The sequence below is a fragment of the Falco biarmicus genome, chromosome Z, assembly GCF_023638135.1.
Source record: "Falco biarmicus isolate bFalBia1 chromosome Z, bFalBia1.pri, whole genome shotgun sequence".
NCBI lineage: Eukaryota > Metazoa > Chordata > Aves > Falconiformes > Falconidae > Falco > Falco biarmicus.
Window position 1 is genome coordinate 37,872,953 of NC_079311.1, and position 11,595 is coordinate 37,884,547.

Below are 11,595 nucleotides of genomic sequence, written 5' to 3' on the forward strand. Positions count from 1 at the left end.
TCTGACTCTGCGTATAGTATATGCTATCTGCTCAGTAGTTTCAGCTTCTTTGAGCAGCATCCTTTCAGAAGTGCCCCTCAAACTGAGACACTTCAATGGTTTATATTTTTCTGTTTCCAAATGTTTCTAGTTAGCATCCCAGGCACCTCTACCAGCAACAGCATTGGACCCCGCAGTGATCCCTTAGTGAGCTTCCATTTTAAACCGTGACAACAGCAGGGTCTGCCAGGTACATCCGACCTCTCTGAGAACATTTCTTGGGTGGTATCTAGAGAGCTGTCAGGACTGGGGAGAAAAGTCTTTGCTGTAACCATCAATTCTAATGATCTTTTTCACCCTACAAACGTGCAAACACATTTTTGACTAGTGAACCTGCAGCAGCAACCTGGCACACTGAATTTGCATGGGTAGGGCATAAATTCTTAGTTTGTTTTCTTTAAAAAATATGTGAGGTATTTTCAGAAATTTGCCTCCTGGTCCATATTCGTAAAATCACAATTGTCTCCACTTGTTGATGGCATGTACTATCTATTCTCAAAAGGTAAAAATCCTTCATATATCAGCTTCATTTTTCCCCCCTACTTACATAAATGGGGAGTAATGCAAAAGGATAGCTTGAGTGGTAAATGGAAGCTTTAGGTGTTCTCACGATATTGGGTTAGACACACTAAATAGTACATGTCTTAGAAGTATCAAAGGAAGAGGTATCAAAGAATATATTTCTGATATACTACAGTTTCAGTGCATGATGAAATAGGTGGAAAATCCAGGACTGACTCAGAGCTTTAAAAGATGCTGATGTTAACTATGACTTTGATGAGATTCCAATTAGAGTGGAAATAAAAGTCACCTAAAATGGATTGAAATTAGTAGGCCAAACTAACTCATAATGCATAACAGTGTATATGTAGTTGTATAACATATATAAGTACCTAAACATGTATGAAACCATATTAACCCATTAAACCCTTCACATGCAAGCTTCTGGTTTTGGCTTAATGATGCAGCACCATGGAGTTAGGGCTTCTCGTCATCACACTTTCCAGTTTGCCCCATTATTCCTGGATCTCCTAGCACTAATGGTGCTGAAGGCCATGAAGCATTATCAGAAACCTGATCCACCTTATTTCGAACCACGGTATCAACACGAGGCCTCCACCGCACAAGTGGAGGTGCAGGAAGGAGAGCTATGCCTGCCCCAGCTCCTGTCCTCATTTTGAAGACATCAGCTCTGCAGATGTGACACCTTAGATGTCTAATAAGCAAACAGCTTTAGTGGAGGTCAGGCTCCACTGCTTGTTTTCTTGGTCTTTTTCTCCTGTGTTTTTAAAGCATCCATGAAAGAAAGAAGAAAAGAAAAGAAGAAAAGAAAAGAAAAGAAAAGAAAAGAAAAGAAAAGAAAAGAAAAGAAAAGAAAAGAAAAGAAAAGAAAAGAAAAGAAAAGAAAAGAAAAGAAAAGAAAAGAAAAGAAAAGAAAAGAAAAGAAAAGAGAAAAGAAAAGAAAAAGAAAAGAGAAAAGAAAAGAAAAAGAAAAGAAAAGAAAAGAAAAGAAAAAGAAAAGAAAAGAAAAGAGAAAAGAAAAGAAAAAGAAAAGAAAAGGGGTGGGGGGAGAAAAAAAGGGGGAAAAAATAGGGGAAAAGAAAAAAGAAGAAAAAAAAAGACAGACAAACTTTTTGTTTTTCAGTGTTCTTGGCCATAAACACCAGAGTAAAGGTGCTGAATGATCCATCTGAAAATGGAAGTTACACCTTCGATTGCCACAGGACACCTGAGCACATTTAGGCATACTGAAGTGTCCCCAGTATGCTTGTGAGAATCAAAATTCAATTATGCAAATGCAGCTTGGTATAATCTATGCATTTGATGGAAAACTGGTAGGCACCAGGCCTCTGGTAGATCAGCAACTGTGTGCGTATAAACCTTCCCGTAAATCAAGGCAGGGGGATATCAGTGGCAGCAGTACTCGGGCACGACTACGTGGATTTTGCCATTCTGTTTGACAGCAGTGGCATAACCCGTGCTGCCCATAGCACGACAATGTTCGCCGGCAAAACTGTGTTCTGGTTTTTGTCCTGGCACCTTCAGCACACGACCAAACGCGCCGAGGCCAAGCTGATGCTGCGTTCGCGGTCAAGCTGTGACCTCTGGTGGACACCTGGAATATTACTGCTGCAAAAAAATAACGCGCAGCCCGCCGGAGAAGCGTATCTACATTCAAATCCTGTTTTCATATCCGTAATGCTTTTAGTGAAAATTTAGCAGGGGAAAAAAAAAAAAAGTAAATGTTGTTGTTTCCTACACGAAGAAAACCCCTAAAACTGCCCTCTAATCTTATAAAAAGTCAGATGCAGAGTAACAGGGAAATAACAGTATATTCAATCACAACGAAGGCAGGTAACCTACCAGAACGTAACAGGTAACACTGCAGACAGATTACACCCCCTGTGTAGCTAGTAACAAACGTGGTTTTGTCATTTTGTGAGGAAAAGAAAAGCGTATCTCCAACTGAAGAGCAACAGGCACAGACATCACCTTTGGCCTAAGTGAGAGGAGACTCAAACGGCCTAAGTGAGAGGAGACTCAAACCTTCCACATCAGAACAGGCATGTGAGCAGTGGTAACAACCAGCCCCACCATGGGGCTCTTCCATTGCCCCAACATGTCTGGTGCTTTCCTAGTTTGTGCTGCATGCCTGGACTTCACATCAGAAAGACCCTTTTTACCAAGACATACCATCCCTTTCGGTTTAGGTGGAGTACTCCCAACCTCAAGTCTTTCCAAATCCATCAGAGACTCTCCTCTTTCCATTGCAGTCCTCCATCCAGTCCTCCACCTTTGCAGCCCTATTGTCTTCACTCAGCAAACTTCTTTCTCCAGATATGGCATCTCACAAAATAAAAACCAAATAAAAAACATGTCTACAAAACCCAGAAGTTTTAGGAAGCGGGGCTCTGTTCCCAGCTTCCTCTACAAATCCTCTGGCTAAGATCAAGCTGGTTTTGTGTTTCCATCAGACCAACAGGTCACCTACTTAATCTTTGATGTCTTTCTTCCTGCTGAACCTGACACAGATGCTGCTCATCCCCATGCCTAGTAAACCTGACAGCACCCTCTATCCATACACTTTAATCTGTGGCACATTTGCCAGAGAAATGCCACCCGCCAAGGCCAAACACCCACAGTCTATAGGCAGCACAGAGATTTAACTTACTGAGAAAGTAGTGAAGTAACACTTTTTGTAACATCATCTTTTTCTAAAAAAATAAACCTGCATATTACAAGTCTCAGTTGAAAATGATGCTGTGGGAGTAGAAGCAGTACTTTTCTGGATTAAGTGGTTTACTGTTTTGCTAAAAAAAATCAAGTATTCCCAGAAATGTAGCTGAAGTGCTATAGGATTGACAACACTTAACTCGCTGCATAGACCTGATTATTACAGAATGTTGTGCAGATGAGCACAGAGCCCTCAGTTCTGTCATCTTTTCAGGTTTTGCACTAAAAAGTGGAAGAGCACATCTTGCATTAATTTTGGTGGTTTGAGTTTTTGCACAGACAATGGCACCCTGCATCAAGTAGCCAAAAGAGTTTGTAAGTGTTGCTGAACTCACACCACTAGCACATTTTCCCTCCTGCAGGTGCTATTATTAAAACAAAGCAAGAAACCAGAAATGTTGATCTTACAATACAGAAGCTTCTTTCTAATGACAGATGAATGTTTCTCTCCTGTTCTAAGAAAAGAAAGAATTTCTTAAGAATCATAGAATCATAGAATAATTTGGCTTGGAAGGCACCTTTAATCTAGGGATCGAGTCCAAGCCCCCTGCAACGAGCAGGACCATCTTCAACTACATCAGGTTGCTCAAAGCCTCATCCAGCCTGACCTTGAACATTGCCAGGGATGGGGCATCTACCACCTCTCTGGGCAACCTGTTCCGGTGTTTCACCACCCTCACTGTAAAAGATTTCTTCCCTATATCTAATCTGAATCTACCCTCTCTTATTTTAGAAACCGTTACCCCTTGTCGTACTGCTGCAGGTCATTCCTGCTAAAATGTTTATCCCCATCTTTCTCATGAGCCCCCTTTATATACTGAAAGGCTGCAATAAGGTCTCCCCGGACCTTCTCTGCTTCAGGCTGAACAACCCCAACTGTCTCAGCCTTTTTCATAGAAGAGATGTTCCACCCTTCTGATAAATTTTGTGGCCCTCCTCTGCACCCACTCCAACATCTTTCCTGTGCTGAGAGCTCCAGAGTTGAACACAGTAATCCAGGTGGGGTCCCACCAGAGTGGAGTAAAGGGGCAGAATCACCTCTCTCGACCTGCTGGCCAGCTTCTTTTTATGCAGCCCAGGATACAATTGACCTTCTGGACTGCATGTGCACACTGCCAGCTCATGTCCAGCTTTTCATCCACCGGGAGCCCCTAGTCTGTCTTAGCAGTCAATCCCTTCACCTCCCAACCTGTATTAATACCAGGGGTTGCCCTGACCCAGGTGCAGGACCTTGCACTTGGCCTTTTTGAACCTCAGGAGATTCACATGGGCCCACTTCTGGAGCTTGTCCAGGTCCCACAAAACTTTAGAGATTTTACAGAGATGGTTATTTTTAGTCAATGCTTTCCTTTGTATAGGTGGGAAGCTGAAAGAGATAATTTTGAAAACAATAGAGTTTTCCATAGAGGAAGAGCCAAGTACAGTGGAGGCCAAGGGAATGGGACAAATACTGCACCCAGCAACACATACTGGAGCAATGCTGCATATGCTGCCTTGCTTTGCTTCAACAGATGGTAGCCCCTAACTGATGACGTAAATGGATATTGCTGTCTACAACACCTTGTAATCTGGTACCAGCTAAAAGCATCAGCCAGCCAATGCAACTGAGTGTTTGGGATCAGGACACAACAGACCATTTTTGAAACTGGTTGTTTGAAAAGGCTCCTTTATCCCCTGCTCACCTCAAAACACAGTGCTATCTTCCCCAGCAGGTTTGCTTTCATTGACACACTTGGACAGAAGTATTCAGCAAGTTCAAGCACTTTTTCCTCTTCATGAATGATTTCTTTACATAGCTGCTTAGATTCCTGTACTGCATTTATCTAGCCGTGTGGGACCTCAATTAAAGATAGTCACATATAATGTTTTCAACATAGCGTTGCATATTTGTGTTTCATATTTTAAACAAGACATACATCTCCTGCCCATCTCTGTCCAAGCAGTGGACAATATGTCCAAGCATCACCAAGCAGTGACTAATAGTGTCATAAGCAGGAGAAGATGTTTGTTCCAAGCTTATCTTCAATATGACAGTACCACACAAATTTATGCTCCTGAGAGACCCAGTCTGGTGTGCATCACCCAAAAAAAGGGTAAAAATATCAATAAACCTACATTGCCCATTCTGTATTTAGACTGCGGTGAGCTGCAAGTGTGCAAGGAATATATGTCTGGGACGGCCAGCACCTCCCGCCTCTCCAGCCCCATGCCAAGATCTGCATAACTCACATCCTACTGGGAGCTGAGGAAGGCAGTCCAAAGCAGCTTACTGGGGGGTAGCCAATAAACATGTCAGGGAACCTTCTGCTACAACCCAGCTCAGAAACACTGGGAGGCATGATGATTTTTTTGTTGTTGTTCTTGTTTGGGGTTCTTTTTGTTTGTTTGCTTGAAGTACGAATTGCTGAAAGCTGGGTTTTATTGGCAATGTTTGCTTTCTTTTGGACCAGAATTTTATCAGGGCAAATTTTTCAGGATCATCTCCTGGGACTTCTGTGTGTCTGTAGGTCCAGCAACTAAAACCTTATTGTGCATTCACAGCAGTCCTGACTGGCTGCTGAGTGACTGGAAATCCTAGACACATTCACAGCCCATATGCACCACAGCTGCATAACACCCAGCTCAGAAAATCCTGTTTTCAGGCCAAATTGGACAGACTGTGTGTGCATGATCAGCTGAAGTCTGTGTGCCAGGAAGACGCAGGAAATGTCAGATTTGCTATCCTTGAGCACACACAGTTGTCCAGGAATGCCTGGAGACCTTACTCTAGAAGTATGACTTCAAACAGACACTCAAGGTTAAAAAATTACATAAGTGACACTAAAATTATATTTGCTGATAATTCAAACCAGAAGAACAGCAGCAAATCCAAGCATCAAAAATGTCATTTTCTGACTGTCTATCTACTCAACACTGCAGCCCTCTAGCTGCTGCCAATAATAGTCTCAAGTGAGGGTTGGTTACAAATAAAACTGGGAATTTCTTGTGATATAGCTGGTTTTCATCCCACTTGCCTTAGTCCCTTCACATATTTTTTTCTGTCACATCCGTTTAATGTGATGCAGAGGGGTCCCTTTCCTCCAGCAAAATAAAACTACTGAAAAACAGTCTTGTTTTGCTAGCTCTTCAGTCCAACCAGATGACATTAAAGACTGCTTTGAATGGTGACTTTGCCTTTCCCAGTGTTGATGGTTCCATATGATGCCAGAGAATTTTTCAACAGCTGAACATGTTATTTTTATTTTGTTGTGTACTGAACTATCTTAAAGATGCCAAAAAAAGCTAAAAATCAGTTGTTTAAGATCACTGAAAAGCTGTCTGTGTGTTATAATGAAAGAAGAACCAAGTCTTTCCTTAGCCCAGATGCTGCCAGAATTATTAATTTCACTGGGTAATTTTGTGGCATTGTAAATGTAATTCACAAAGATGTGTTGCCCTGCGTCAGGTGCCTCTTGTATCTAGCATAAGACTGTCTAATGGAACTTCTATTGCAGAGGTGTGCCTGGCTGAGCAAAATAATTTGATCTTTAATTAGTTCTTTGGTGTCTTCTATCATAGGTGTAATGGAACAGACAACCTGAGAATGAAAGCTCAGATGGTCAATTTAGACCTTAACTGTGTAACTCTGTGGTTTTGTATGGCATTTTCCTCCATTTAAAAAAAAAAATACCTATGAGGCTGACTTATACCTAAAAAGGTTAGAAATAAGATGTGATGGGGACAAGGTTACTTTATCTTGACCTTTTTCTATAAAACAAACTAAAAGGTAAGAATAGCAAATATCTTTACCGACCTCAGTTTGCACATGCCAATTTTCCCTCATCACAAGCAATACCAACTCAGAACATGTGTATCATCCCATCTTTGTGACAGTAAAAAAAAATAGCTTAAAGCTAGAAAATGGACACATTTTCTCTTTCCTTTTCACCCACTCAAGACAAACAGGAGATACTTTCTTTAGATATACAGTACATTAATTATGCTCTACGTAATGATATCCAGAAGTTCAGTTCTCTTTGAATTCTTGTTAATCAAATGCTCCAAACATAAGTGAGAAGTGAACCGTGAATAACCACCATAAAGTGAAATCTAGTTGCACTCTTTGATGAATAAGATTACAAAAAGTAAGTGTTGACAGTTGATAAATGTGCAGGAAAATAAATTAAAAATTAGATGCAGTTTAGCATTGTATAGGAGAAGGCCAGGTGAGAGCTATTGATTATGAAATTAGTGCAGTAGAACTATTACTTCTGGATATCACATTTTACTAGGGAAGAGTTTTAGTCAGTTCATCTTGGAATTCACTGAGATAATTTCATTAAAATATGTATGTGCCAACTGGCTAGGTTGTCTTTGTTGCTTTTTTCTTTTTAGCCTTCTTGTGTTCCTATCTGTAATTCCTTGTCATTTTCCCACGTAGCCCTAGACTTCAATCACTGAGTATGGGATTTTGGGCCAAACACATAAATCACAGGTTTCCCTCTACACATTAGGTGTTCATCTGGTGAGGGAAGGGGAGGCCAGGCAGACAGATGGGTGTATGTATAAGAAGGGGGCTGGCAGGTAACCTTCCCTTGAAGCATGCGTTGTGATCAGGTACTATCTGGGCCATGGGCATGACACTGTTTTCAGAAAATGTGGATGCCCAAAATCTCTGTGATTCCAGTCAGTTTGCGTATGACTCCAGATATGACAGAAGGGCAGCACAGTAACACCGGTACATGCTCTTATTGATGATTAAAATTTCAGTATGCACATAAGCTCCATCAGCAATGATTTATGCCTGGCCCCTGCCACCTGCTCTGAGGATCACATATGTTGCCTGTAATAAACAAGCCTTAAGTGAAAGATGCAGTGGTCCTCCATATGGGGACCAGAATGCGTTCCTCCCTGGTCCCAGCTACCTCCCCTAAGCAGTAGGCAGCAGCGTCCCTGAGCAGGACTCTCTCAAGCCCAGCCTATATTGGGGTTTGGTGGGGGATGGGGCTGCCTATTGCCTACTTGTACTGGCTGAACAGAGAGGGTGTCAAGTATTGCCCATGCCAGCGTAGCGGTACTTTGAACTGAAGAGAGCTTCTGGCAGCTCTGGGAATGGAGACTGGGACATATGAGACCATTGAGCAGAGCCTTTTCTGCCCAGCTGCATGAATGGGGGCAGCAGCAACAGCTGACCACCAGCCCTGGTTTCACCTAGGCAGAATAGCTACCTTTGGTGCTGGGTCCAGTTTTAAAGGTAGAGGCGGTGCACCCTGGACTCTCAGAGCTTAGTTATAGGAGGCAGATTTGGCTGAGCTGTGGAGAAGCAGCACTGAAAGTCTGAAGTTGCTGTAGACATTCACACAGGCAAGAATTCAGTTTTGGGAATGTCTCCAGTGAAAGCAGAAGCACGCACGTGAAGAGGCTGGAGAAGTAAGAACTTTGCCGTTCATCTTGTGCCCACTCAGTCCCTATCCTTATGAGTCATTCTGTAGTTGTGTACGCGAAGCTGTGCACAACTTCTTTAACTGGGAAGGCAAAGGTTCTTCAAAGATGAGTTCATTGAACCATAACTCCTCACCTCATGACTCCGTGTTTGATAATTCAGTTTAGGTCAGAGTATCTCATTTCCCAGTATGCAGCTCTGCCTCTGTAGTTTGTCTATTATTGATAAGAGAGGCCATTAGGAAGCTGTTTTGGCTTGTGCCTCCAAAATTTCTGAGAAAAAGATGAGGATACTAAAGTGAGCTTTCATGTGTTATCTTGCACAGTGAGTTCATCCTCTGTACTTAGGCATGAGGAACGAATAAAATCACCAGCAGAGACACACTCAGCAGAGACACACACTGATCTAGCCTTTTGTTTAGTAGTATTTGGTAACCTGCTGAACAGATGAGTCTTAAAAAGAAGAAACAAAGATGTACCTGCTGCTACAAGAAATGCCAGAAACCAGAAACCAAAAAATCCATGTTATCATTTAGAGTGGCATTCTCATACTAGTCACTTAAGGCAAAACAGTTTACGTAATGCTTTACATTTGTTATAGCATACAAGAGCTTAAAATTTGGGTACTAATATTGAGTCCTTCCCATACTCTGCAAAGGCTTTGTGTGAAACAGACCACTAGTGGTTACACTGGGCGTTTCTTCAAACCCTACTGCCCCACAGACTCCCACATCCCACACTTTGGGAAATTCCTCCCTTCAGAATCCTGGCTGTATACTTCAAAATCTAAGAATGACATAAGATTTTTAGAATCATAATTCTGCTTGGCTCCAGTTTGTTTGGATACAATAGGAAGAAAATTCTAATATCTCTTATCAGTTATTCAACTTCGGTCTGTTTCTATTTGGTGTTTTGGATACACAAATCTGGAGATGTGGCCCACTCAAGGCTGATTAAGGAAGTCTGGGGAAATTGGTACCAACATTTATATAAAAATAAGACTGAATTTGCAACAGAGATCTACTTACACTGCACATTGCTGTGCAATGAGCAGTCATCATCCAGAACACAAAAGCAACTGTAAAACATCTCCCCTGAAAAAGACAATTAAAGGAGAGAAGAAATTGTACACATAGCCTGGTGTATGCCAGCAAGGATTAGAGAGAGTGCTAGCCAAGTAATCTATTGCAGTTCGAGACGGGGAATTGGCTGTAGAATTTGGTTGTCTCTGTTCCTCAAAGGAAGACTTGACAATCTGAGCATCAGGGTGTCTGACTCCATCCAAGATGATATATAAACCTGGGCAAAATGGTAAATCTCTATGTGCCTGCAATAGTTCCACATGTGCAAAACAGGATTAGCAGACTGGCTGAATTTCTTCATGTTTTCTGTCATTATAAATCTCTCCAGTTCCTGGATTCATTCTGGTGAAAGGAAGTTTTTCGGTTTTTTAATTAAAGCTTTATGCCTCTCACAGCTTGAGAGAAAAGCTGGAAGTGAATGAACCATAGAGACTGACACTAAAATTAAAAAAAAAAAAAAAAAAAAAAAGGATCTGCTCATTTTAAAAAAAAATAATCATTAAACCAAACTTCATAACTTTTCTTGTGGGCCTAACTCAGGATTTATTTTTTGTTTTTATCACTTGAGGTTGAAAGAGTTTGCAGTAATGTTGCCTTTCTGAAACTTTTTCTTGGCCTTGTCTAGTTAATTTGTCATGCCCTTGGATAGGGACAGTCACTTACAATATAACCACCGTTTCTCTTGTACTGTGATGCCCTGCTGTTACCTGATGCCTTCAGGTGTGACTATAATGTGAATGATAATAATACAGAAATTTAAACCAAGGCAGTCAATTAAAAGGATTTTTTCCCCCCACTAACAAGGTTATAATGTGATGGTGGCTACCAAGTTCAGGGTGAATCTCAGCCTTAATTTTCTAAATGCAGTTCCCCAACTTCTACATAAAAAGAAGCAGTCACTCCATGAAATTAAGTTTTCTTCTGAAAAAAATCTTTTTAAAAGTCTTAAAAAAACCTAAATATGCCCTCACACTCTGTCTACTTATTCTCACTATAATCCCACATTAAAGTTATCCATTTTTCAAGTAGATTTGAGGGTTTGGCTTTGGTTTTGGCTTTCTTGCAATGGGCCTTGAAAATCAAGGCAAGTTATATCTTCTTTCTTTTTCATATATTATCAATAAGAAGAAGAAATCAGGCTTCTTGGTTGCTCTTCTGCAACGCTGTTGTTAACACCAAAATCTCAAGGCAACCTCTAAAACCTCTCGAGTTAACTCCAGTTCGGATCACTAGTACCACCAGCAGCAGTGACTGTTCCTTGGATCTTTTTTGCAGAATCACAGAATCACTGTGTGGCTGAGGTTGGAAAGACCTCTGGAGGTCATCTGGCCCAACCCCCTGCTCAAGCAGGCTGCCCAGGACCATGTCTAGATAGCTTTTGAATATCTCTCAAGGATGGAGACTTCAGCAGCTCTCTGGGTAACCCATGCCAATACCCTGGAACCCTCACAGTAAAAAAGTGTTTCCTGATGTTCGGCAGGAACCTTCCCATACTCTGGTTTGTGCCACTGCTTCTCTTTCTGTCACTGGGCACCAATGGAAAGAGCCTAGCTCTATCCTCTTTGTGCCCTGTATTCAGGTTTTTATATACATTGATAAGGCCCTCCTGAGCCTTCTCTTCTCCAGTCTGAACAGTCCCAGCTTGCTATGTGCCGCCTGGTAAAAATCGCTGACCGTGTCAGGCTTTGTGCAGCAGTGCGTAATGCTGAATGTCAGAGCCCAATAGCTATGTACTGCTTCAGCTGCAGGCCATCAGCTTCGGCTTTAAATGATTATGTTATCAGCTTCTCTACTTGCATTGGGTTTGCATGGCAAGCTT